At 39.9% G+C, this 27,399-nt stretch overlaps 1 protein-coding gene, 1 long non-coding RNA gene and 1 pseudogene across 3 annotated transcripts in view; 2 read left to right on the top strand and 1 right to left on the bottom strand.

Annotated features, from left to right (window-relative positions):
- Window positions 1–27,399, bottom strand: part of FBXL13 (F-box and leucine rich repeat protein 13) — a 277,423-nt gene that overhangs the window by 188,417 nt on the left and 61,607 nt on the right. The gene's annotated exons all lie outside the window — the stretch shown is intronic.
- Window positions 6,622–7,444, top strand: LOC104673550. Its single transcript, XR_749526.2, has 2 exons — window positions 6,622–6,821; window positions 6,963–7,444. It is a non-coding gene; the product is annotated as an uncharacterized LOC104673550 (long non-coding RNA).
- Window positions 25,891–26,711, top strand: LOC104673553 (annotated as a pseudogene). The gene has a single exon (XR_749527.2). The product of XR_749527.2 is annotated as a stromal membrane-associated protein 1 pseudogene (transcript).

Below are 27,399 nucleotides of genomic sequence, written 5' to 3'. Positions count from 1 at the left end.
AAAAACCAAATTATTATTTTAACTATACAGGTCCATATGGGTCTGACCCATGGTAGTTACAGTCCAGCATTCAAACACTGGATCCCGGGCACATCTAGACACACTCTTCTTTTCCTCCACTGTGGAGTAGCAGTCCCACTTCTCATTGATAGTCAGGGTCAATTACTCCACCCAACACAGTAACTCCCTTCTTTGCCTGTTGATTCAGGGGCATGACGAGTTCAAAGTGGTTGGGTAGCAGTCTTAACTTTTAGTTCAATAGAACTATCATTGTGTCCTGGTGTAAACATTCCTCCTTTTTGAGCCAAAACCTCTAGGCTAGCAGCATAAGCTTATGGAAACAGAAAGCAAAATTTTTGCTAGTGGGTTACTAGGGGTAATAGTGAGTGTGCCACTCCCATTTCCAACCTTTGATTCCTAGACCCAAGAATCTTGACTATGGGAGGAAAAGTATCATATATTGGACTGTGATTCAGAGTATATACAGATTCCTGGAGAACTTTGCCCCAGCCTTGCAAAGTACTCCTCCATCGTTGGCACTGGAATTGAGTCTTCCAAAGGCCACTTCACCATCCTATCAAACCAGCCACTTCAGAGTAGTGGTAAAAACTACAGTGTATGGCTGGGTGTGGTGGCTCAAGCCTGTAATCCCAGCACTTTGGGAGGCCGAGGCAGGCAGATCACAAGGTCAGGAGATCAAGACCATCCTGGCTAACACGGTGAAACCCGGTCTCTACTAAAACTACAAAAATTAGCCGGGCGTGGTGGCGGGCGCCTGTAGTCCAGCTACTCAGGAGGCTGAGGCAGGAGAATGGCGTGAACCCAGGAGGCGGAGTGCAGTGAGCCAAGACCATGCCACTGCACTCCAGCCTAGGCGACAGAGCGAGACTCCGTCTCAAAAAAAAAAAAAAACAAAAAACAAAACCACAGTGTAACTGTGTTCACTGTAAAAGCAGTGAATTCCAGGAGCATGGACCCATTGAGGCATTTCTTTTGCTGTGAAGTTTTATAAATGGGAGTTCCTCTGCACAAGCTCTCTTGCTTGCCACCATGTAAGATGTCCCTTTGCTATTCCTTCATTTGCAACCATGATTGTGAAGCCTCCCCAGCCATGTGTAACTGTGAGTCCATTAAACCTCTTTCCTTTATAAATTACCCACCCAGTCTCAGGTATGTCTTTATTAGCAGCATGAGAACAGACTAATACAAGCTTTAGAGCCCTTTCTAACTCCTTGTGCAAAAACATAAATGCAGAATCTCTATTTAGAGAACTCATATGAATAAACTCAGCCTCTTCCAACTTTATCTTCTTTCTACCATAATCCCATACCCTCATTATCCATTTCCACATATTTTTCAGATTTCTGTCTCTATAAATTAGAAAACTCAAGTAGTTGTTTTGGAGTGTAATGCACTTTCTCATGGGCCACATATTGTCCCGCATCTTCAAGGGCCTGCTGGGACTTGAGTCTAATTATGAGACTAGAAGCAAAGAGGGGTGGTAGGGGTGAGTTCTAAGAAAAATCAGTGTTGTGTTGCTTGGCAACTGCCTCAGTGGAGTACATTACAATTTCCTCATGCAATGTAGCATTAACCACCTTCTGAGGTGAAGAAGCCACTAGCACTGGGAGTGGGGAGGCCACTTTCACTAGGAGTAGGATTGCATCTTCCACTAGCAAAGAAGACTCACCAGAACTTAGAGGCTCGATGTCCCCAGTTTCATCAAGGTCTTCCCATAAGTCCCCATTCCAACTTACAGAAAACCATTCTGGTTTCTTTTTTTTTGGGGGGGGGGGGGTTTCGTTCTGTCACCCAGGCTGGAGTGCAGTGGTGTGATATCAGCTCACAGAAACCCCCATTTCCCAGGTTCAAGCAATTCTCTTGCCTCAGCCTCCTGAGTAGCTGGGATTATAAGTGCCCACCACAATGCCCACCTAATTTTTGTATTTTTAGTAGAGACAGGGTTTCACCATGTTGGCCAGGGCTGGTCTTAAACTCCTGACCTCAAGTGATCTGCGTGCCTTGGCCTGCCAAAGTGCTAGGATTATAGGTGGGAGTCACCACACCCAGTCAGAAACCCATTCTTTCCCAGTCAATGCCTTCATTTTAACAGAGTATAAAAGTGGGTCACAGGATGAGACAAGATAACTGTAAAACTGGGTCACAGGATGAGATTCTGCATTTGATTTTCAGGACTCTCGGCCCTGTGGCTAAAGGAGATAAGACTCTCCCTCAGGGCACATGTGGAAGCTTTCAGGTCATTTATGCAGTACTTGAGCTGGGAATTTGCATTCCTGAGTATTGAAAAGAACTTTCAATACTTTGTTCGTGACATTAGGAGCAACAAGCCAACCTAATTATATTCATTTGATTGGGAACATCCAATGGAGATATGTGGCATATCTCTATTGCCAGATAACACCATGAAACATCAGTGCACTTTTTAGCACTGAAAAAAAGAGTCATTTGCATCTTTAAATCTGACAACATTAGAAAGCCAATTCTAGGAACCCAAAAACCAATTCTAAAAACTCATCCTTAAAATTCTGTTCCTATAGACCCACCCTTGGTACCAAAATCTGTATTAGTCTGGGTTCTATAGAGAAAAAGAACCAAGAAGATATATATAACTATCTATATATCTATCTATCTACCTATCTATCTATTTATCTACATATCTATTCATCCATCCATTAGATATATATTGAAAGAGAAAGATAATTACTTTAAGGAATTGGCTCATACAAGAATGAAGGCCAAGAAGTCTACTACCTTCTGCTGGCACACTGAAGACCCCAGAGAGCTGGTGGTATAGTTCCAGTACAAATCTGAGTCCAAAGGCAAGAGAAGATTGATGTTGCAGATCAAAGGCAGTTCATTCATTCTTGGGGCTTATGAGACGTTTTATTTATTACAACTACTTAATTGATATTTTTTCAATGCTGTACTTTCAATAAGGGAAAGAAGATTACAATTGTATGGAGATATGATATTTGTTATGCACTTCTGTGTGTTAGGCATTTTATTTTAATTCTTAGAAGAACCCTGCTATGTGCCAATTATTATCTTAATTTAAAGATGGGGGAATCTGGCTGGGCGCGGTGGCTCAAGCCTGTAATCCCAGCACTTTGGGAGGCCGAGACGGGCGGATCACGAGGTCAGGAGATCGAGACCATCCTGGCTAACACGGTGAAACCCCGTCTCTACTAAAAAAATACAAAAAAACTAGCCAGGCGAGGTGGCGGGCGCCTGTAGTCCCAGCTACTCCGGAGGCTGAGACAGGAGAATGGCGTAAACCCGGGAGGCGGAGCTTGCAGTGAGCTGAGATCTGGCCACTGCACTCCAGTCCGGGCCACAGAGCGAGACTCCGCCTCAAAAAAAATAAATAAATAAATAAAGATGGGGGAATCTAACTGCATACCATTTTCTAGTTCTATCTGGGCTAGGGTTGCTACATTAAATACAGGATGCCCAATTAAATTTGTATTTCTGATAAAGAACAAATAAATTTTTTGTATTAGTATATGCCACATGTTGCACAGGACATACTTGCACTAAATAATAACAACTTTAACTTAAATTCAAATTTAACTGGGCATCCTTTCTTTTTATTTGCTAATTCTGGCAACCCTACCCTTGATTGAGGTCCTGCATTGCTTGTGCTCATCTCTCTCTCCTTTATCCCTGCAGACAGACCTTCACTCCTGACACCTGATCACCCAGTCTCTGATCACCTGCCTGTCACTAAGATGTGTTGACGGCTTCATATACACGCCACTGTGTTCTTCCTATCTGCAGGATTCCCACCAGGTTAGAATTCTTTTATGCTCACCAGCTGGCCGGCATGCATCTGGTGGAACTCCTAAACTATAGTCAAATTCTCTGTAGACCATGCCCTAGCACATCCAGCTATGTAATAGTCTGCACTTCACACTATCCAGAATCCACACCACCCTGGTGGCTATGCTCCTGAGTGAGCTTCTAATCAGCAAACAAACCACTCCACATTCCACACAATATAAGATATTGTGGGAAGGTACAAACTGTGGATAGATAACTAACCAACAACCCATAGAGGCATGTTACAACTCAGGGGCAGCGGGAAGATCCCCCGAAAGGGAGAGTAGATGGGATTTGTGTTCAACATTTTTTTCTACATAGATAAAGCTATATTCATGTTTATGAAATCAGTGAATTCCATAGAGCTGGAAGACATAGCTGACTCACTGAATATTGGAATCAGAACCAAAATCAACAAGATGAAATTGAACAGGAATAACAGAAACAGTTATGCTAGAGTTGAGATTAGCAGTGACATAAGGCAGAACATCCAGTCAGCAGTTCAGATAAAGACCTCAGAGTTTTGGTTCAACACAAGCTCAAGGACAGGCATTATCATGTACTGGAGGAAAAAACAACATGTAGATTCAAACAAACCCAATCTCAAATGCCAATTTCGCCACTAAATTGCTATGACCCAAGCCTTTGTCTCATAAAATGGGCATATTCATTCATAAAATGGATGAGTATGAACAAGATAACACACGTTGAGCATGTGTGAACAGTGCCTAGAATGCATGGGAGATACTCAGTAATCCATACCCCACATCCCTAGAACCTGGCACAATGCCCCCCACCCCCACCATCAATACATTTAGTAGGAGACATCATAGCACTTTGCAAATTATCTATTGAAACATTCATTTTTGCCTATTCTCTTTACTTTAGGATGCCAGAAGAAATGGGAAGACATTAAGGTTTATGTGCTAACATTTGAGTCCTTTCATGGCATTTACATGGCAGAGCTAAAAGCAGAAGTTGCCAACCATCAGAAGCCAAACCAGCCCCACAAAATACCTAGCCTTCAAGAGAGAAATTGGACCAATCTATGAAAAATGTTGCTGGTGTGTGGGGATGGGGAGGTTGGAAAGTTGCTGAGACTTAGGGAAGGAATGGAGGCTCAGGACAGATACTTGTGCCACATTCCCATGTAGACCTTCCTAAAATGTGGCAGGTCCTCTAATGGGCACCATCAGAAAGTCATGGCAACTGATGATCAAAAGATCTGCCTTGAGGGCCATGGTCCCTGTGCCCAAGCTGGGCTCAGAAACCATGGTGTCTCCCATGTTTCTGTGGGAGTGTGTCAATTTAGGCAGTTTCTGTGGGAGGGACTGTGTCGATTTAGGCAGTGAGCACAGCCACGGCTGCCCATGTGGATGTGGACTCCAGTCCAGCTCTCTTCATGGGTGCTTTGGCTGTAAGACACCTCTAAGACTCCTGCACAACCAAGCAGCAGGGGCAGAAGGATATTAGAACTGAATGTGATGACTGAGATTGAATTTACTGGTTAAATGGGTGGGGACATGCAGCAGATGGGCCTATTGTAAAGGAATAAATATAACATTTATTTTCATCCAAATACTAGGGAGTATATTTTTTTTGTATGCTTTGTCAGAGATCAGTTGGTTGTAACTATTTGGCTTCATTTCTGTTTATCACACCATAATTCACAATTGCAAAGATATCAACCAAACTAAGTGCCCATCAATTAATGAGTAAAGAAAATGTGATATATATATATGTGTGTGTGTGTGTGTGTGTGTATATGTGTGTGTATATATCCATATAGATGTAAATGTGATACACACACACCATGGAATAGTACTAAGTCATAAAAAATAATGTCTTTTGCAGCAATTTGGATGGAACTGGAGGCCATTATTCTAAGTGAAATAACTCAGGAAGGGAAAACCAAATACTGTATGTTCTCACTTATAAGCGGGAGCTAAGCTATGGGTATTCAAAGGCATACAGAGTGGTATAATGGACATTGGAGACTCTGAAAGGGAGAAGGCGAGAGAGGGGTGAGGAATAAAAAAATATAGTGTATACTGTGTACAATGTATAGTATTCAGGTGACAGTTACCCTAAAATTACAGATTTCACCAGTATATAATTCATCCATATAACCAAAAATTCTACCTAATTTCAAAAATTTAACCTAATTCTCCAAGCATCATTTATTTCATTTGCAAAATAGAAAAAAAAAAAACCTACCTCACAAAGATATGGGGAAGATTACATGAGATAACTAATAGCAAAAATCCAAGCATAGTTCTCAGGGTAGTGTGGATGCATTTTATACAAATTTGAATTTGGTGAATTTAAAATAGTGAAATAGAAACATAAGCCTCACTATGTGGCAAAACTTGAAATAATGTGAAATCCCATTTTATATTTATTTCTAAATGAAAATGCATCTTGAGTGGGTATCATACACTAATCACTAAGGGGATGTGGATAATTTTTTTAAAAGGAGAAGTCTAGGATGATTCCCACAATTCTATTTGGATGACAAGTGATGACACCATTTACCAAGAAAGCAATACAGAATTACAGAGGGGTGGGGAGTAGTCCCATAAGAGAGGTGGCAAAGTGATGGCTTCAAGCTGAACATGCTAGGTGGTAGATGCTGTGAAATATTCCAGTGGAGTTACCCAGCAGGCATTGTTAAATGACCTGGGTCTTAGAAGAGAGAGATGGCTAGAGATACACAGATTTGGCAATCCTGAGTAAACAGCATATAACTATAATCTAAAGCATGTATTTGCAATCACCCAGGAAGTGAAGATGGAATGAGAAGAACAGAGAAACAATGACAGAGTCCTTACAAACACCATCATATAAGAAGGCAATGGGGATACATTATCCTAAAAGAATCCTAAAATAAGTGATCAAAAAGGTGGACAGAAAACCAAGTGGGAGTACTGTCACTGAGGATGAGTTTCCAGAGAGAATTAATGCTGAAGAGGCTATTGCAGGTCAGTGGGGAGTCTAGCTAGCACTGCTTCAATAAGGGGTAAAGATAGGCTCAGGAATGTCCACTTTAATGTGTGGGGATGATACCTGCATTGGATGCTGCACTAATCAGACCACACTTGGAATATTTTTTCTACCTCCAGATACTGCTGAGTATGAAGAACTAATTGGAGAAGGAAGCCATTGTATAGGAGATGAAGAGCAGCAGCAAAAATGGTAATGAAAATAGAAGATAAATTAGAAAATTTGGAAAAACCCAAACAGATCAGCCATATTGAAGGGAAAAAGAAAAACAAAGCAAAGCGGGAGAGGGCAGAAATGTAGAATGGTGTACATTCTTTTAACCCCAAGAATGAATGTAGCCAAGAACACAGTGGGGACTTAGGAGTCTCAGCAGAGAGCATTCTCTGCTCCCTACTGCTCGGACAAAGGACTCCTTCATGACGCAGAACCATAACTGGTGTAGAGTCTTAAATGACCTGGGTATCTCTACGTGGGAGAAAGTGTTTTCCATGTAAAAGGATTAACTTGAACCTGGGTGCTCAAGGGACATCCTAGGCTGCTTGTTCCACTGATTCCACTGACTGTGTTAAGTAATAAATCATGTGGTTACATATTCACATTATCTTGTGTAGTTTTCTCTCACATTGCTTAAAGAGAAACCCCAGACACAATAATGAGGGAGCTCAGTATAAGGGTATAAAGAGATCCAGGCAAGCTATAACCTGGAGAGCTCCTTGCCCTTCAGAAGGTGGGACCACTCAGAATCAGGGAGAAAACATGGTCCAGCCCACTTTATGAGGAAGCTAGAAACAGAAAATTCTTAGAAGGCAGCAGCCAAGAGAGTGGCAGGGATGGGGACAGGGAAGGCTGAGACTAGAAACTCACAGATGAACGAACAATTGAGTAAACTGGAAACAAGTAACCACAAAGGCACTAGAAAATAAACGAAAGCTATGCATGAATAACTGACAAATTTGATCTTCTTCCTTGCAAATGCAGAAGAAGGAATAGAAACAAAAGATGAGGGGGAGGTCGTTTTCTCTGCTTTGATGTGAAGGACAACTTTCTAATTATCTAATCTCTCCCAAGACAGACCAGAAAGAGTTGCAAAGTCAACAGACTCTCCAGCACTGAAAGTACTAGACCAAATGCTGGATAAACATTACTGTTAATGGAGATGTTTCATTGCCTTGGCCTCACATCTCTACCTAGAAACACCTTAGAAACACTCTGGGCCTCTCTCTCTCTACCCCTCATATCTTCCCAGGAAAAAAGGAGGAGTGTTTGGGAGAAAGAACTAGGCTTGCAATTCAGCTCCTGCTCCACACCCTGCCTTGACCTGAATGCAGGAAGGGGAGGGGAGGGGTGGGGAGCATGCATGCTGGTCTGCTCTCAGCAGCATAGGGAGGCTTGCAGTTGTTCAGCTGTGCAGTTACTGAGGGGCGAGTCTGTCTGATTCAGGAAAGAAGGAACGAAGTAGTATACTTTGTCACTGATCTTAAGTCATAGTCTCCTATCAGCTGTGTCAAACAATATGTCCATTTCCATCTGTCTATTTCTCAATTGGTTCCAAACTCAGATACGGAAGAGGGTGCGTTCTAAAACCTCAAGAACATCTGTGAGGAATATTTTCCTGGAAAAGAGTTTGGATCATATCACTCTAAAATTGCTGTATATGTAGAATTGCTGTATATGTAGAAAGTGACTCTTACTTTTCAGAAACTTCTAGGACCTTCTAACTTAATGCCTCATTGACATTTCAAATTCGATGAATCTAAAATTAAGTTTCTCTTTCCCCAAAACCAGTTCATTCTCCCAACATTACTGCACATCATAAGTAGCACTGGCTTCACATTCATCAAGATTTAAAAGGTTAAAGTTGTCAAATAATAGGTAAATTGGAAATGTCCTTATCATTATTCCAAATCAATGCCAACACCAGAGAGTGGTGGGTGAAAGCCTAGCTGTGACTGCCATGACCTAGTGAGAATGTAGGGCAAAGAGAGAGAGCCAAGGTCAACATCTGGAGGTACAGTCAGACCAGGGCCAACAACATCTGGATGTGAGGAAAGAGCAAGAAACCTATCCTGAGGATAGAGAAATAATTCCCAGAGAAAAGAAACAGGAAATGTCATGCCACAGAAGCCCAGAATCAAATGCTACTGAAAAAGCAAGACAAGAAGGGATCATAGGCAATCAGATTTGATGATTAAGAAATTCTTGGGACCTTGATGAGACCAAGTTTGTAATAGTGGAGCTGAAAAGAAAACATCATTTTTCATTCGATCATTCAACCAACATTTATTGAGCATCTAGAAAGTGTGAATTCAAAGCAGGTACGTCACTGTCCCTGTCCTCAAGGCACATATAGTCCAAGAAGAAAACACAAAATAGGTCATTATAAGAGAGTAAAAACTATCTAGGGAGGGACTCTGGGAACAGAGAGGAAGGGTAACTAACCAAGACAGAGAGAGGACAGAGGATCAAGGGTAGCCTTCCTGGAAGAGATGACATCTGAGCTCAGCCTAAGTAGGACTGAGTAGGACAAGGAAGAAGAGAAGAGAGCCTACAAAGAGAGCAAGTGATGGGTGAAGGCATATGGCCAGAGAGGATGCCTTGCAGTTGGGTAACTCCACGTGGCTACAGCCAAGGGCTCCTCTGGAGCAATGATGTAGAATGAAGCTGAGATGTAGTGGGGGTTAGAACCGGAAATACCTCATGCAGCATGTTAAAGCTAACAGAGTTCAAGAGAGATTTTAACCAGGAAGTGACACAAATAAATGCGATCTGAGAAAGACAACTCTGGTGGACAAATGAAAAATAAGTCAGGTGGTCAAAGCCAAGAGTCAAGAGTAGATGCTAGAAGACAAATTCAGCAGCTTTGAATTTGATAGTAATGTCTCTAATAGACAATAAGTGCCAGAGAGAATGGAGAGAAGAAAGAAAGTGAAATTACGTGCTAAAAAGAAAAAAAATGCATTAGGGGGTAAAAGAGAGAAGTCAAAGATATTTCCAAATTCTGGCCAAGTCAACTGAGTAGATGATGTTGCCATTCACTGAGAAACAGGATACAAGAGAGAGGGTTGGACAGGATATAGGGGAAAAGGAAGGTTGGAGGAAGAAAATGATGAGTTCTGTTTTGGTAACGATGAATTGGCTTGTGCCTTTGGAACACCCAGGTAGAGACTGTTTAAAACAGTTTTTGAGTGTCGCAGTGGGCAGGTGGGAGGTAGTGTCAAGAAGTCTGCCAACACATAACAGGAGAAAAACAGAATACTTAAGAGAGAAGCAGCATTGAGAAATGATTTATAGGAAAGGAGTGAGTCAAACACATTTTTATACATGAAGGAATAAATCAATAGAAAAAAAGAAATTTAAGATAATAGGGCCAGGGAAGGCATGGGAAAGAGCAAGCTGGCAGTTCTCTCCTGTTTAATGTTACCTTGTAGTGCAATAAAAGGGTTGTCTTTGGAACATAAAACACGGACTCTTGAGTTAATTGATAAATGGCTTCAGTGCAAATCACGAGCCACCTGAAACAGATGGTAAACTGCTAAAATAAATTAGGCTCCACCAACTATTCCAATGGAACATTGTATGGTATGGAAAGAAAAATACTTAGCAAGACAGGAAGCATGAGTCAGGAATAAGTGGCAGGCAGTGTGAGTCATGCCTGTAAGATCAATAAAGAAGCTGGCTCTGCTCCTGACTGCATTATTTCTGAGCCTCCTACCCCTCCAGTCACCCAGTCTCAATGCTGCCCTATCAGCCTCCTCACTCACTCTTTCACTCCACATACTGTGGGTCCCAGAATTCTGTTAATGCTTTGGTTCTCACACGGGTCCTTTCTTTTTATTTCCCACTGATAATATCCCAGTGCTCTTACAGAAATCCGTCTACCTCCAGACTTCATCCAACCCCCTTGACCCACCCAGGGAGGGTGAAGGAAGAACAGCAAAGGGGGAAAAAGAACAACTTTTTAAGTCTGCCATCATGTTACTGGCTTGCAGTGGTCCCTCATTGCCTACTGGTTAAAACTCATCTCCTAAGTGGATACTCAAGGCCTCAACAACACAGACACAACCCATCTTTCCAAAAACATCTTGTTACTCCCAATTTAAATTCTCTATCATCTCCTTTTTACAAATGAGACCATTTAGAAACAAAAAGATTAAGCAGCATGCCCAGCCACAGCTGTCACACAGCTAATGACAGAAGCGACTACCCAGACTCCAGGGCACATTCTCCCCATTTCCATATGGCTGCTTCTTACTGTGGTGTAGTTTCTGGTCTTTCATATGCTAGATCATTTTGCAAGGGTGGTCCTGCTAAAATTAATAGAACTGCTTCTGCAATTTAAAAGTCATGAAAACTTTAGATCAAAATCACTTGTAAACTTTTTTCCCTTTTTAGGAGGGGGATGGGGTCTCACTCTGTCACTCAGGCTGGAGTATAGTGGCACGGTTACAGCTCACGGCAGTCTGAACCTCCCAAGACTTAAGCAATCCTCCCACCTCAGCCTCTTGAGTAGCTGGGACTACAAGACATATGTCACCACGTCTGGCTAATTTTTGTATTTTTCATAGAGACAGGGTTTTGTCATGTTGCCAGGCTTGTCTCGAACTTCTGGACCCAAGCGATCCACCTGCCTCCGCCTCCCAAAGTGTTGGGATTACAGGAATGAGCCACTACGCCCAGCCTGTAAACACTTTAACAGAGACAGTGATGAAGACTAAAGTGACGAAAGTGAGGTCTATGTGCAGAGCATGTTCCACCAAAAATAAACTGTTCCCAAAGTGACTTCTAGATGTTTTGTTTCATTTGCTTTTTCACCCACACAACTTGAGCCATCATCCACATAGTTCCTTGATAGAGCAATGTGGTTGTGGAACCTTTCCTTATCTGAAGTTCACACAGTACATAGCTATGAAACCTGGAACCACTGTCTGCCTTGGTGAAATAAAAGGTCAGACTGACCCCTGAGGTTATCAAAACATAGATCTGAAAAGTCACTGAGAATATTCTTTTGTTTTACAAGTAATTCTAAGTAATTTAATGAAACAGGCCTGAACCATCTGGCTCTTTTACAACACGGTACTAGTTTTAATAGCTATCCAGGTTTCTTTTCTTCCCCAAGTGAGAAAATGAGTCATCAACACAGTAAAATCTGAAGGTGATTTTATAACCGTTTGCAAGTCCACATGACATATATCTTTTACAAACAAGAAGTCATAGTTGTTTAAAATGAAGACAACCCTAAAGTAATACTTACATTATTAAGACAACTGCATTACTTAACTATATTATTTAGAGTTTCCAAATTCATCAGCATAAGGCTTTTCTCTGTGTTGCTTGCCAAACTACACAGAAGGAAAAACAAAAAAAAAACTTGTACTTTCACGGAAAACAGTCCTTGCCAACCCTCCCACTAGCTCTAAGTTTGGCCAGCAGTTTGACTGATAGTGTATGAGCCCTACCATCTGCTAACTAAGCAGCATTTCCTAACGGGTAAATGACATTAAGGAAAATGGTTGCAAAACAGAACCTGCCTTGTTTTCATGAGTTGATGTAACTGAACCTAAAATGCAAGACTACAGTTTGTTATGTGTATTCCAAGTAAGTTCAAATTGTATCCCAATCCAAATTGCTGGTTTCAATTATGCCTTCAAAACATTAAACAGCCTGTATATTAAAAAAAACCTCAATTTATTTAAAAAACTAACGCTTCTAAACATTTTAAATAAGGTTCAGACCAAATTCACATCACATTTTTGTTTTCACATCTTTCCTTCTCAAGTCCCTGAGAGTTAGTGAACCACAGATTAAATGCCATTTAAAAAGTATGATTTAAAAAATTAACTTTGCAAATCTATTATACACTAATAAGCCTAACAAACCCAACCATTCAAGATATTAGTCTTAGAATAATTAACTTCTATGTTTACATGCTATTATATAAATCTCTTATTGTGCATTTTTAATGAACATTCTGCACATTATTTGGGGAAATTTTGAGGATGCCTATAAAAATAATACTGGCTTTTTTTTCTGTCATATCGAGATTTAGTAACTTTAAAAAAGTTATCCTTGTGTTTTTAAGGACAGAACAACTAAACAGATGTATAATATTAATTATTGCTTTTTGTCTCACGAATGAAATATTAATATATATTCTATTTCTTTAGAATTATCCGAGGGGAAAAAAATAGAAAGATATAGAGGCTATAAGCTTAGCCAAGGACACAGAAAAACCAGGTCCTGCCCCTAGTTTTGTAATTGTCTGACTTCAGGGATATGAAAAAAGTTATCTGAAAAGGAATTTATAGAAGAGAGACTTTATTCCAGCGAACAGTTTGCAAACAGGGAAGACACAGCCTTCAGTGGAAACAGAAGGAAGACACATTGCAGAAAACAAAAGGAGGGTTTCACTTTTATAGTGAAAGTTCCCACCCAGCTTTCCACTCAGGTCCTCTTATGCAAATACAGGATTCAAATTGCCTTAGTTCTGATTGGTTGACACTTGCTGAGTTCTGATTGGTCAATGCTGCCGACTTCTGATTGGTCAGTGCAGGCTACACTCTATTGGTTGGTTCAGGCCATGTGGACAGAAACTGTTAGCTATGACAACCCAAAGTTAAGCAGATATGTAGGTTTTCTGGGAACTCAGAGTATGTGTGTGAGCTCTAGTCAGCAAATGGCCACGTGACTCCTGAATTTCAGCCCAGTTAGGTACTCAAAATTCATCTTGAGAGCTTGGCTCTTTCAGATTCGTACATAAAATTTATCAGATTCACAGCTGTCCCTCTTGTAAAAGGGAAAAGCTTAGCACAAACATCTCTAAGCTCTCTTCTAGCTTGATCATGCTATGGTTTGAGCACTCTGGTAGACTTTATAAATCTGGGCCCCAAAGGGCTCTATTTTACTTCCCATGAGCATGGGGGAAGCCGGGGTGAAAGAAGGCATTAAAAGCATAGTCAGCTGGGCACGGTGGCTCATGCCCGTAATCCCAGCACTTTGGGAGGCCAAGGTGGGCAGATCAAGAGGTCAGGAGATCGACACCATTCTGGCTAACACGGAGAAACCCCGTCTCTACTAAAAATACAAAAAATTAGCCGGGTGTGGTGGCAGGTGCCTATAGTCCCAGCTACTCGGGAGGGTGAGGGCAGGAGAATGGTGTGAACCCGGGAGGCAGAGCTTGCAGTGAGCTGAGATCACACAACTGCACTCCAACCTAGGTGATAGAGTGAGACTCCACCTCAAAAATAAAAATAAAAATAAAAATTAAATAAGCTGGGCACAGTGGCTGACGCCTGTAATCCCAGGACTCTGGGAGGCCAAGGCAGGCGGATAACAAGGTCAAGAGATCGAGACCAGCCTGGCCAACATGGTGAAACCCTGTCTCTACTAAAAATACAAAAATCAGCCAGGCATGGTGGCGTGCGCCTGTAGTTCCAGCTACTCAGGAGGCTGAGGCCAGAGAATCACTTGATCCCAGGACGCAGAGGTTCCAGTGAGCCGAGATGGTGCACTACACTCCAGCCTGGCAACAGAGGGAGACTCTGTCTCTAAATAAATAAATAAATAAACAAATAAATAAAAGCATAGTCATAATCCATAACACCATAGCAGAAAGTAATCTTTAAAATGCAGACACTGGCAATGATTTCCACTGTCCTGAGCAACATTCCCCAGCAATTCTACACATTTCCCATATTCTGAAATGGCTTTCCCAAAGTGAACCTAAAACTTAAGATTAATCCAAACTCTTTATTAGTTTAGGGTTTGGTAGGAAAATGGGGGTGAGGTAGTTTTAAACATCAAAGGCCAAGAGGGCTAAAACTGCCCAAGGTCATATTGCTAGTAAATAGTTGAGACTGGATATAAACCCAGTTCTCCCTGAGTCGTGAGCCTGGACTTTTAATCAATATATTGTCAAACTAAAAGATTGCTAAAAATACGTAAGTTCATAGTTTGTCACAATGGTTGCTGTTTCTAGGCCCTGGATCCCATTATGAAATGATTTGCTGACTGTGGGTGCTGTGGTTCTTCAGTAGTTGGCTTTTTTTGGTCTCTGAATTATTCACCACAGGGGTCTGGGATAGGAAAGAGCATTAGACCAGAGTTCCTTTGCAGCACTGATATAATGACTTATCAAACACTTGCTTACTTCTTATCTGCTGTGATTGTTCCTTTGTTGTTGTTTTGCCTTTTTACTGCAACCCAAACAACATCTTTTCTGGCAAGGAAAAATGCTCTTTTAAATATTGATGACAGGCAGCTCAAATCCACATTCAGTGAGACAGACTATACCAATTACCTCATTCAGACTCCACCCAAAGTCCTCTCCTCCCTAGCAGTTTAACATGGCCTTGTGACAAAGTTCTAACCTAAAACACATCAATGAAATTCTCGACTGTGGGAATTTGGGGAAACTTTGGATTTCCTCATAAACAAATCAACAAACATCTTGCCTTTACCACTGTGCTTCTTCCCCTCTCTGGCTTCGTAAATGAACATGAGGCTGGAGGTGGAGTAGACATATTGCAATCATAAGACAAGCAAGAAGATCCTAAGGACTGTGGACTAACAAGATAGAAAGACTTCATTTTTATTGGGATTGTGGATGACCAGCCTTGGACTGTCTTTCTCTGCACATTGTGTAATATGAAACAAATAGTCCTTATTTCTTTAAGTCTTACCATTGGTTATATTTTCTTACATTGGTAGTTGAAGACAGTGCTCACTGATATATTTGAGAATAACTAGACCGAGAGATCCATGAAAAGAAAGATGATGTGTTCATAAAAAACGTGAAGCCTTAAGATTTTCCAAAACCTTATCCCTTTATTCTTCTGTCCAACCAGCACTAGAATATTTTTATAGTTATTGAAAGCTTGCCATTTTTGTCTATTCATCAATAACTGCTTAAAGATTTGACTTTCAGATACAAAACGAATGGCCTGAGGAAAACATTCATACTTTTATTATAGATTTGCACCATCTTTCTTAACACTGGATTAGAACACCATGAAGTAATTTCTTTTTTAAAATTGATACATAATAGTTGTACATATTTTGAGGGTACATGTGATATTTTAATACATGCATACAATGTGTAATGATCAAATCAGGGTAACTGGGATATTAATCACCTCCAACTTTTATCTTTTTATGGGAAGACTCCAATTCTTCTCTTCTAGCTATTTTTAAATATACAATAAATTATTAACTACAGTCACCCAACTTTACTATCAAACACTAATTCTTACTCCTTCTATCTAACTGTATTTTTGTTCCCATTAACTAACCACTCTCTATCCCCCCATACTCCCTACTTTTCCCAGACTCTGGTAACCACCAATATATCCTCTACCTCTATGAGATCCACGTTTTTAGCTCCCACAATGAGTGAGAACATGTGATATTTGTCTTTCTGTGGCTGGCTTATTTCACTTAACATGACTTTCAGTTCCATCCATATTGCTGCAAATGACAGAATTTCCTCCTTCTTTTTATGCCTAATCATATTCTACTGTGTACATATACCACATTTTCTTTATCCATTCATCTACTGATGAACACTTAGGGTGACAGATACTCTTGGTCATTGTAAATAGTGCTGCAATAAACATGGGAGTGAGATATCTTTGGTATGCTGATTTTCTTTCTTTTGGATTTATACTCAGCAGTGAGATTGCTGGATCATATGGTAGTTCTATTTTCAGTTTTGTTAGGAACCTCCACATTGTCTTCCATATCAGTGTACTAATTTACATTCCCACCAACAGTGTATGAATGTTCCCCTTTCTCTGCATCCTAATGTTATTTTTTGTATTTTTGATAAGAGATGATATCTCATTGTGCTTTTGGTATGCATTTCCCTGATGACTCGTGATGTTGAATATGTTTTCATATACTTTTTGGCCATTTGTATGTCATTTTTTGAGAAATGTCTATTCAGATCTTTTGCCTGTTTCAAAATAAAATTATTTGTTCTCTTTGCTAATAAGTTCCTTATATATTTGGGTTATTAATCTCTTTTCAGATGGGCAGTTTGCAAGTATTTTCTCCTATTCTGTTGGTGACCTCTTCACTTTGTTGATTGTTTTCTAATCCATGAGTACAGGCTATCTTTCCTTTTTTTGTGTGTTCTCTTCAACTTCTTTCATCAGTGTTTCAGTCCTCCTTCTAGTGATCTTTCACTTCTTTGGTTAAATTTATTCCTAGATATTTCATATTTTTTGCAACTATTGTAAATAGGATTGCTTTCTTGATTTCTTTTCAAAATTATTTGCCATTGGCATATTATAAATGCTATTGATTTTAATATGCTGATTATTTTATCCTGCCACTTTACTGAATTTGATTATCAGTTCTAACAGTTTTTTGGTGGAGTCTTTATGTTTTTCTAAATCAATATTAGGTTGGGCGCAGTGGTTCCTGCCTGTAATCCCAGCATTTTGGGAGGCTGAGGCAGGAGAATTGTTTGAGCCCAAGAGTTCAAGACCAGTGTGGGCGACATGACAAAACTCCATCTCTACAAAGAAAATAATAATAATAATAATTAAAAATAAAAATATAATATCATGTCCTCAATGAACAAGAATAATTTGACTTCCTCCTTCCCAATGTGGATACCCTTTCTTTCTTTCATGTAGTTGCTCTGGCTAGGAATTCCAGTACTATGTTGAATAAAGGTGGTGAAAGTGAGCATCCTTGCCTTATTCCTTATCTTAGAGGAAAGGCTTTCATTTCAATTTCAATTTTTCTTCATTCAGTATGACGTTGGTTGTGGGTTCACCATATACAGTCTTTATTTTTTCACATTTATTCCTTCTATACCCACTTTTTTTTCGTTTTTTTTTTTTTTTTTTTTTTTTTTGAGATGGAGTCTCGCTCTGTCGCCCAGGCTGGAATGCAGTGGCGCAATCTCGGCTCTCTGCAAGCTCCGTCTCATGGGTTCACGCCATTCTCCTGCCTCAGCCTCCCGAGTAGCTGGGACTACAGGTGCCTGCCACCATGACCGGCTAATTTTTTGTACTTTTAGTAGAGACGGGGTTTCACTGTGTTAGCCAGGATGGTCTCAATCTCCTGACCTCGTGATCCACCCACCTTGGCCTCCCAAAGTGCTGGGATTACAGGCATGAGTCATCATTTATACCCACTTTTATACCCACTTTGTTGAGGGTTTGTTTTTAATCATAAAAGCATGTTGAATTTTATTAAATGCTTTTTCAGCATCTGTTGAAGTGATCATATGGTTGTCTTTGATTTTGTTAACGAAATTTATCATGTTTATTTATTTGTGTATGTTGAACCATCTCTGCATCCCTGGGATGAATTCCACTTGATCATGGAGAATGATATTTTTGCCATGTTGTTGTATTCCATTTGCTAGTATTTTGTTGAAGATTTTTGCACCTATGCTAATCAGGGTTATTAGCTTGTGGTTTTCTTCTTATGTTATGTCCTTGTCTGGTTCTGGTATCAGGATAATGTTGGCCTCATAGAATAAGTTTGAAAATATTCCCTCCTCTTCAATTTCTTGGAATAGTTTCAATAGAATTGGTATTAACTATTCTTTAAATATTTGGTAGAAGTCAGCAGTGAAGCCATCAGATCTGGCTTTCCTTTAATGGGTCACTTTATATTACTGCTTTAATCTCATTATTTGCTATGGGTCTGTTTGGGTTTTCTATTTCTTCATGGTTCAATCTTGATAGGCTGCCTGTATCTAGGAATATAACCATTTCTTCTATGTTTTGTAATTTGTTGGCACAGATGTTCACAATAGTCTCTAATGATCATTGGTATTTCTATGGTATCAGTTGCAATGTCTCATGTTTTGTCTCTGATTTTATTTGGGTCTTCTTTTTTTCTTAGTCTAACTAAAGTTTTGTCCATTTTACCTTTTCAAAAAAAACCAACTTTTTGTTGTGTTGATCATTTGCATTTTTTCAGTCTTAATTTATTTCTGCCCTGATCTTTATTATTTCCTGTCTTTTACTAATTTGGGGTTTGCTTTGTTCTTCTTTTCTAGTTTCTTGAGGTGCATCATTAGGTTATTTGAAATGTTTCTACTTTTTTGATATAGGCATTTATTGCTATAAACTTTCCTCTTGGCTCTGATTTTGCTGTATCCCATAGATTTTGGTATGTTGTTTTGGTGTGTTTCCATTTTCATTTTTTAACTTAAGATTTTAAAAAATTTTCATCTTAATTTCTTCACTGACCTATTAATTACTCAGGAGTATGTTATTTAATATTCATGTGTTTGTATAGTTTCCAAAGTCATGTTTAGGCTGGGCATGGCGGCTCACACCTGTAATCCAATCCCAACACTTTGAAAGGCCAAAGCAGGAGGATTGCTAACACTAAAAATAAAGAGCAACGAATTAAAACATTACCACCAGAGAAAAGTAAGTATTCAGACAAAGCACGAAGGAAGACAGTAAAAAAGGAAGAAAGGAGAGGAATTTCAAAACAACCAGAAGACAAGTAACAGAATGGCAGTAGTCAGTCCTTACCTATTGTATTAGTTAGGGCTCTCCAGTGGGACAGAACCAATAGGACATATGGATATATAAAAGGGAGTTTATTAGGGAGAATTGGCTCTCATGATTACAAGGTGAAGTCCCACAATAGGCTATCTGCAAGCTGGGGAAAGAGAGAAGCTAATAGTGGCTCAGTTCAAGTCCACAAGCCTCAGAACTAGGGGATCTGACATTACAGCCTTCGGTCTGTGGCCAAAAGCCCAAGAGCCCCCAGGAATCCACTGGTGAAGGTTCAAAGGCCAAAGAACCTGGAGTCTGATGTCCAAGGGCAGGAAGAGAGGAAGCAAGTGTCCAGCAGGGAAGAAAAAAGAGAACCACAAGATGCAGCAAGCAAATTTATCCCACCTCCTTCTGCCTGCTTTGTTCTAGCTGTGCTGGCAGCCAATAGGATGGGGCCCACAATGAGGGTGGGTTTTCCTCACCCAGTCCACTGAATCAAATATCAATCTCCCCTGGCAACACCCTCACAAACACAATTAGAAACAACACTCTACCAGTCGTCTAGGCATCCCTCAATCCAGTCAAGTTGACACCTGATATTAACCATCACACCTATCAATAATAACATTTAATATATAAATTGACTAAATTCTCCAATTAAAAGACAATGAGTGGCAGAATAAATTTTTGTTTTAAAGACCCAGATACATACTGCCTACAAGAAACGCATTTCACATATAGGCACATATAGACTGAAGGTGAAGTAATAGGAAAAGATATTCCAGTCCAGGCATTGTGGCTCAAGCCTGTAACCCTAGCACTTTGGGATGCTGAGGTAGGTGGATCACTTGAACCTGGGAGTTTGAGACCAGCCTGGGCAACATGGTGAAACCCTTGTCTCTACAAAAAAAAAAAAAAAAAAAAACCAAAAAAAAAAAAAAAAGTAACTGGGTGTGGTGGGATGTGCCTATAGTCCCAGCTACTCAGGAGGCTGAGGTGGGAGGATTGCTTTATCCTAGGAGATTGAGGCTTCAGTGAGCCATGATCGTGCCACTGCACTTCAGCCTGGGTAACAGAGTGAGACCCTGTCCAAAAACAACAGCAACAACGAAACAATATTTCAAGTAATTGGAAACCAAAAAAGAGCAGGAGTAGCTATGCTTATACCAGATATAATAGATTCAAGTCGAAGACTGTAAAAAGCGACACAGAAGGTCACTGTATAAGGATAAAGGAATCAACTCAGTAAGAAGATATAACAATTGTAAATATATATGCACCCAATATTGGAACACTCAAATATGTAAAGCAAACATTAATAGATCTAAAGGGAGAGCTAGATTGCAATACAATAATAGTAGGGGACTTCAACACGCCACTCTCAGTAATGGACAAATCATGCAGACAGAAAATCAACAAAGCAACATTGGAGTGATATTACGCCCTAGACCAATGGACCTAACTGACATTTACAGAACATTTCATCTCACTACTAGAGAATATACAATGTTTTCTTTAGCATGTGAAGCATTCTCCAGGATAGACCATATATTAGGACATAAACCAAGTCTCAAAAAATTCAAAAAGTTGACATTATATCAAGTATCTTTTCTGATCACAATGGAATAAAACTAGAAATAAACAACAAAAGCAACTTTGGTTTTTTATTTTTATTTTTTAATTCATTCTTTTTTTTTTTAATTGAAAAAATACAGTCAGAGTCTTGCTCTGTTGGCCAGACTGGTCTCTCCTTTCTTCTTTTTTTAGTGTAATCTATTTATTTATTTTTAGTGTATCTATTATAGGTTTTAGTTTTGTAGTTACCATGAGAATTACCAAAAACATCTTATAGAAATAGCAAGTTATTTTAAACAGATTACAACTGAACTTTGATCACAAAGAAACAAAGGAAAAACTTTAAAACCCTACACTTTAACTCAATCTACCACATATTTTGATTTTTTGTTGTCTGAATTCATGTATTTTTATGTTGTCTATATCTTAACAAGTTGCTATAGTTATTATTTTCAATAGATTTTTTAGGCTTCATACTAGAGATGAGTGGATTACACATCATTACACAGTATTAGAAGATTTTGAATTGTCTGAATACTTACTTTTGCCAGTGAGTTCTACACCTTTAACTGTTTTCTTTTTGCACATTAGTGTCCTTTTATTTCAGATTGAAGAACTTCCTTTAGCATTTCCTGTTAAGATGCCTTTGGTGTCGATGAATTCTCTAAGCTTTTGTTTGGGAAAGACTATCTTTCCTACAGGTTCGAAAGAAAGCTTTTGTTGAATGCAGTATTCTCATTTAGCAGTTTTTTCCTTCAGCAATTTGAATATGTTGTGCCACTCCCTCCTGGTCTATAAGGTTTCCACTGTTGGCTGTTTCCAGACAAATCAGACCTCCTTTATGTGTTATTTCCTTCTTTTTTCTTGCTGCTTTTAGAATCCTCTTTGACCTTGACCTTTAAGAGTTTATTACATGCCTTGGGGTAGTCTTAATTGGGTTGAATCTATTTGGTGATCTCTGACCTTCCTCACTTGGATATTTATATCTTCCTCTAGGTTTGAAAAGTTTTCTGTTATGATTTCTTTAAATAATCTTTCTAACCGCTGCTCTTTCTCAACTACCTTTGAATGTCAACCGCTCTTAGATTTGCTCTTTAGAGGTTATTCTCTGTATCCTGTAGGCATTCTTCATTCCTTTTCATTCTTTTTCTTTTTTCTCCTTTGCATATTTTCACATTGCCTGTCTTTGAACTCACTGATTCTTTTCTCTGCTTGATCCATTCTGCTATTGAGAGCCTCTAATTAAGCTTTTAGTGCAGCAAACACATTTCGCAGTTCCAGGATTTCTGTTCAAGTGTAGTTGTTGTTGTTGTTGTTGTTGTTGTTGTAGTTCCAGGATTTCTGTTTAAGTGTAGTTGTTGTTGTTGTTGTTGTTTTGGGGTTTTTTTTTTTGAGATGGAGTCTCACTCTGTTGCCCAGGCTAGAGTACAGTGGTGTGATCTCAGCTCACTGCAACCTCTGCCTCCTGGGTTCAAGCAATTCTCCTGCCTCAGCCTCCTGAGTAGCTGGGATTAAAGGTGCACACCACCATACCTGGCTAATTTTTATATTTTTAGTAGAGATGGGGTTTCACCACGTTGGTCAGGCTGGTCTCGAACTCTTGACCTTGTGATCCGCCCGCCTCAGCCTCCCAAAGTGCTGGGATTACAGGCATAAGCCTCTGCACCTGGCTGTTTTTGTTTGTTTTGAGGCACAGTCTCACTATGTGGCCCAGACTGGAATGCAGTGGCACGATCTCGGCTCACTGCAACCTCCACCTCCTGGGTCCAAGTGATTCTTGTGCCTCAGCCTCCTAAGTAGCTGGGATTACAGGCGCGTGTAACACCTGGCTATTTTTTTTATTTAGTAGAGATGAGGTTTTACCATGTTGGCCAGGCTAGTCTCAAACTTCTGACCTAAGGTAATCCACCCACCCTGGCCTCCTAAAGTGCCGGGATTATAGGCCTGAGCCACCATGCCCATCTCTTCTGTTTGAGTTTTTAAAACACTAAAAAACTTTTAATATCCTTGTTAAATTTCTCTGATAAATTTATAAACTGCTTTTGTGTGTTATCTTGGAGGTCACTGAGTTTTCTTAGAACTGTTATTTTGAATTCTCAGTGTGAAAACTCACACATTACCATCTTATTATTATTAATCACTAGCTCCTTGCTTTGTCTGTTTGGGAAGATGATGGTTCCCTGTTTGCTGTTTTTATGAATGTATATCTGTGGCTTGGCACTGAAGAATTAGTAATTTATTTCAGTCTTTGCTGTCTAGCTTGTTTTGCTTTTTCTAAGATATGTTTGCTTGGAGGTTCTTTGCAGTTTGCCTGTTGAGTTCCATTAATGCTAGATTGCTACCTCCTTTTCAGCACTAGATGGTGCTGTAAGTCCATCCAGATTTGCCTCAGTTCTCGCAAACGTTCAGAGTGTTGCCCATCATAGGTTGGTGGAGCAGGCCCCAGAGGGAACACTCCAACTGTGTGAGAAGAACACCAGCTAGAGGTTTGTGCCCAGAGGACCCATGCAGTGTGCCTCTTAGAGCATGGTGCTGCTGAACAGCCACTCTGATTTAGTGTCTCCTTTTGCTAAGATAAAGAGCAGAATTTCAAGGGCTGAGGTTGCTCTTTGTCTCTAACTGCTCTCAGGGGTTTTTCTCCCTACAGGCACTCACTATGCTTCTTGTTCCTTCACAAGAACAGTTTTCCTGCAAAGAAACTCAAGACAGTGGGGAGGCTGGCTGGCTACCTCAATTTCACTTTTTCCAGTGTGGAAATTGAGTTGCAGAGGAATTTTCTGCATGGCCCCTGGTAAATCAGAGGAGTGCATCACAGAGAAGTCCATTTCTCTTACTGTCTGCTGAGAGTTTTTCATTTCTTTGTATACCCAGGGATCAACTCAGCCTCAGACCTGAGTTCTGGGATACTGATGGTGATAATCCTGGTGCTCATTTCCTGAGGGGGAGAGTGAAGCCAGATTGGTTCTACTCTGCCAGTTTGGAGACGTTACTCCTTCACATAACTTGCTAATTTCTTAAATCTTACAATATATTCACTTACTTGCTAAATATTTTACATATGCCTGTAAATCAAGGAACATAGTCCTAGACCTCCAGGTATGATTCGGTATGGGTCGACAATTTAGTACCTTGGTTAAAAGGCAACAAAAATTATATTGACAAATAATCTTGTATTTAAAGTTAATTATACAGCTTTCTGTCAACCACAATTCATTTACTCAGAACTGATATTAATAACGGCCCAAAAGTAAATAATATCACTACCTATGGCAGAAATTAAATAAAAGCAATACCACACATTATATAGGCAAAATTTCTTGAGAACAGAAAAGGAAGCAAAAGTAGGTACAGATGAAAGTACATCTGAAAACAGGGTAGGGAGATCAGAAAAACAGGATTGAGGAAGGAGGTAAGAAAGCAAGCTAAAGGAGTTCCTACCTGATGGCATATATTTTCTCAGTGAAGAAGGATGGAAAGTAAAGGCAAAGAGCAGTGAAGTGGTGGATTTAGCATGATGAAAATTAAAGAGTTGTTTTAGTCTGCTTAGGCTGCCATTAAAAAACAAAACAAAACAAAAAAAACCACAAACTGGATTGCTTAATCAAAAGAAATATATCTCACAGTTCTGGAAGCTATGAAGTCCAAAATAAAGAAACTGGTCAATTCATTTCTTGCTGTGGGCCCTCTTCTTGATTTGCAGAAAGCCACCTTCTCATTGTATCCTCATATGGCAGAGAGCGAGTTCTGGTGTCTCTCTTCTTAAAAAGGCACCAGTTCTACTGGATTAGAGACCACCCTTTTAACCTCATTTAATTTTTTATCAACTCTCCACAGGCCCTGTCTTCAAATATAATGCATTGAGGACCAGGGATTCAACATGTGAATTTTGAGGGGACACAACATTCAGTTCAGAATAAGAGTGTAGACAAACTCTGTAAGAAACTGAAAAAAAAAAAAAAAAAAAGAGAGACCCACAGAAGGACAATCAGAAACCATTATGGCTGAAGTTGGCTACCATGCAAGTTCAGAAAACTATAGACAGTCACCCACAAGGTAACTGGTACTAGGGTCTCTTTCCCAATATAAAATATAAAAAATGGAAAAAAATATATGAAACAACTGCTTTTAGATGTTGGATAACAAGGCAGCACAGTACTGTGATCTCCAAAAGAAGGGGGAAAAAATGACACAAGATCCATGATAGCCCAGGTTTACTACTTGGGGACGTATATTAGCTACTTATGGTAGAAAGGATGCCAGATGTGCACATGTACCCTAGAACTTAAAGTATAATAATTAAAAAAAAAAAAGAAAGGATGCCAGATAGTCTCACTAAGCCAAGAAGACAGATCTCGGAGTTCAAGTTTGTTGAGACGGCTGGAACGAATTTTAGGGCAGAAAAGTGGGAGCTACACAGAATGAGAGCTTGAGAAATACGCACATGGATCTTCTTCAGTCTTTGACTGTATTCGAAGCTGTGTATGCACAGAGTGAGATACCATGAAGCTGAACAAAAAATATCTACCAGGGGACAAAACATATACCAGGGACCTATAAGCTGAGTCACTAGTATAGTTCATACAGGATTTAGAAATTTATAAGTTAAAACAAACCAAACTGGAGATGTGTCACTGAATACTTGGGACATTCAATAAAGACCCAGAAATGTCACATGATAGAAACAGAGATAAACTAGCCTTAGTGTGAAAGTTACTCTAGATTTTCCCTTAAAATGCTTAAATATAAATGGAAAAGATTAAACTTATCTTCAAGTAAATTGACTACCACAACAAAATTCAACTCTCTTCAAAGAAAGACAACATTTAGACACTCAACAACATAACCTACCTCGCCGGCTCAGGTGGTGCTTGCCGGCCGGCCGGGCAAGGAGGCGGGACACGTCGGCGCTACCACCGCTGCCCCTCCTCCTGTTTCAGCTGCTGCTGCTGCTGCCGCCGCCGCCGCTTCCTGGGCTAAGCCAGCCCACGGTCCCGGCAGCGCCAGGTGTGTTCCCACTGCCCGGCTCTAGCCAGCGTCCGCCGCCGCCGTAGCTGCCCTGGGTTCCCCGCCCCACTGCCGAGATGGCGACGCGCTCCTGCCGGGAAAAGGCTCAGAAGCTGAACGAGCAGCACCAGCTCATCCTATCCAAGCTTCTGAGGGAGGAGGACAACAATTCTGCGCCGACTGCGAGGCCAAAGTGCATGCAAGATATGGGAAATACTAAAGCAAGACTACTCTATGAAGCCAATCTTCCAGAGAACTTTCGGAGACCACAGACAGATCAAGCCGTGGAATTTTTCATCAGAGATAAATATGAAAAGAATACTACGATAAAAATGCCATAGCTATTACAAATAAAGAAAAGGAAAAAAAAAAGGAAGAGAAAAAGAGAGAAAAGGAGCCAGAAAAGCCGACAAAACCACTTACAACTGAAAAGCTGCAGAAGAAAGAAGAACAGCAACTGGAGCCTAAAAAAAGTACCAGCCCTAAAAAAGCTGCAGAGCCCACTGTGGATCTTTTAGGACTTGATGGCCCTGCTGTGGCACCAGTGACCAATGGGAACACAACAGTGCCACCCCTGAATGACGATCTGGACATCTTCGGACGGATGATTTCTAATCCCTTACCTGCAACTGTCATGCCCCCAGCTTAGGGGACATCCTCTGCACCAGCAGCTGCAACCCTGTCTACAGTAACATCTGGGGATCTAGATTTATTCACTGAGCAAACTACAAAATCAGAAGAAGTGGCAAAGAAACAACTTTCCAAAGACTCCATCTTATCTTTGTATGGCACAGGAACCATTCAACAGCAAAGTACTCCTGAATTTCGATATCTGCTTTCAGTGACATTACTAGAAGCATATCCTTTGAAATTATAATAAGATCAATTATATATTTTCTTTATTGTTCAAAAAAACAATATAACCTATAAGATTATCCAACATATAATAAAAAAAAACTAGATTTGTAAAGAAGTAGGAAAACACGACACATAACTAAGAGAGAAGCCAAAAATAGAAACAGAGAAGTTGCAAGGATAACAGAATTAGTAAACAGATTCTTTAAAACACCTATTATAAAAATGTTCAAGGATATAAAGAAAAAATGAACTTAAAAAGAAGGGAAGTGGGATTTTAAAAATGAACCAAAGGAAACTTCTAGAGATGAATACAATATCTGTAATTTAAAAGTTCACTGGAATAGTCTAATAGCGTATCAGACACTTGCATTAAAAAATTACTAAACTTAAAGAAATAGCAATAACCACTATTCAAAATGAAGCACAGAAAGAAAAACAAGGCTAACAAAAAATGAATAGAAACTCAATGACCTATGGGACAATACTAACTTATCTAAGTTATGTAATATTTGTATAACTGGAGTCCCAAAAAAGAGGAAGGAGACAGAAAAATAGCATAAGAAATAATGGCTGAAAACGTTCTAAATTTGCTACAAATATGAACCCACAGATCCAAGAAGCTCAATGAACTCCAAATAGGACAAGC

The sequence above is a fragment of the Rhinopithecus roxellana genome, chromosome 6 (genome assembly GCF_007565055.1).
Source record: "Rhinopithecus roxellana isolate Shanxi Qingling chromosome 6, ASM756505v1, whole genome shotgun sequence".
NCBI lineage: Eukaryota > Metazoa > Chordata > Mammalia > Primates > Cercopithecidae > Rhinopithecus > Rhinopithecus roxellana.
Note: the sequence above shows the minus strand (reverse complement) of the source record. Positions and strands in the feature narration are given on the sequence as shown.